Source organism: Neoarius graeffei, chromosome 9 (assembly GCF_027579695.1).
Source record: "Neoarius graeffei isolate fNeoGra1 chromosome 9, fNeoGra1.pri, whole genome shotgun sequence".
Lineage (NCBI taxonomy): Eukaryota > Metazoa > Chordata > Actinopteri > Siluriformes > Ariidae > Neoarius > Neoarius graeffei.
Window position 1 is genome coordinate 18,278,058 of NC_083577.1, and position 1,206 is coordinate 18,279,263.

Below are 1,206 nucleotides of genomic sequence, written 5' to 3' on the forward strand. Positions count from 1 at the left end.
AGAGACTTTTAGTTATTATTAAAGTAACTAGCTGGTTATAGTTGGTTACACACACTCGCCCCAGTATTTTTCACTCAAACTTAATTATTCATTTTGCTATGTAATTACTTAGTTACTTTTAAAACCAACATCGACAACTACACACAATGGAGCGACCTGGTACCCTGCAGCTAATCCCTTGCAAAATCCTTTGCCCTGTTGCTTTTTTGGTGTCTGGCTAAGTTTTGGCTGAGCTGAAGTCCCAGCTCTAATAGTAACAGTTCACCACTGGAGTCAACCAACTTCTGGCACCAGTTTTTCACAGGTTTTTTCAGCACAGGATAAACAAATTACATGCCACAGCTCCTGTGAATTTTTGGGTTTTGCTTCAGAAACTGCATTTTTAAAGTCACTCCACAGGATTTCAGTGGGGTTGAGGTCAGGATTGAGCTTGCCACTCCATTACCTCAATCCTTTTTGTCTGGAACCAAAATGTTACTTGCTTGCTCATGTGTTTGGGGTCTTGTTGAAACACCCATTTCAGGGGCATTCCCTCTTTGGCATACGATAAAATAATCCCTTCAAGTGTTTTGATGTATTCAAACTGATCCATAATCCCTGGTATACAATAAATAGACCCAATACTTTAGTATGAAAACCATCCCCATACCATGATATTTGCGCCACCATGCTTCACTGACTTCACAGTGTACTGTGGCTTGAATTCAGTACCTGGGGGTCATCTGATGTACTGTCGATGACCACTAGACCTGAAAAGAACAATCCTGCTCTCATCAGACCACAGAATGTTACGCCTTTGCTCTTTGGGCCAATCGATGTCTCACCTCATCTCATCTCATTATCTCTAGCCGCTTTATCCTTCTACAGGGTCGCAGGCAAGCTGGAGCCTATCCCAGCTGACTACGGGCGAAAGGCGGGGTACACCCTGGACAAGTCGCCAGGTCATCACAGGGCTGACACATAGACACAGACAACCATTCACACTCACATTCACACCTGCGGTTAATTTAGAGTCACCAGTTAACCTAACCTGCATGTCTTTGGACTGTGGGGGAAACCGGAGCACCCGGAGGAAACCCACGCGGACACGGGGAGAACATGCAAACTCCACACAGAAAGGCCCTCGCCGGCCCCGGGGCTCGAACCCAGGACCTTCTTGCTGTGAGGCGACAGCGCTAACCACTACACCACCGTGCCGCCCCCAAT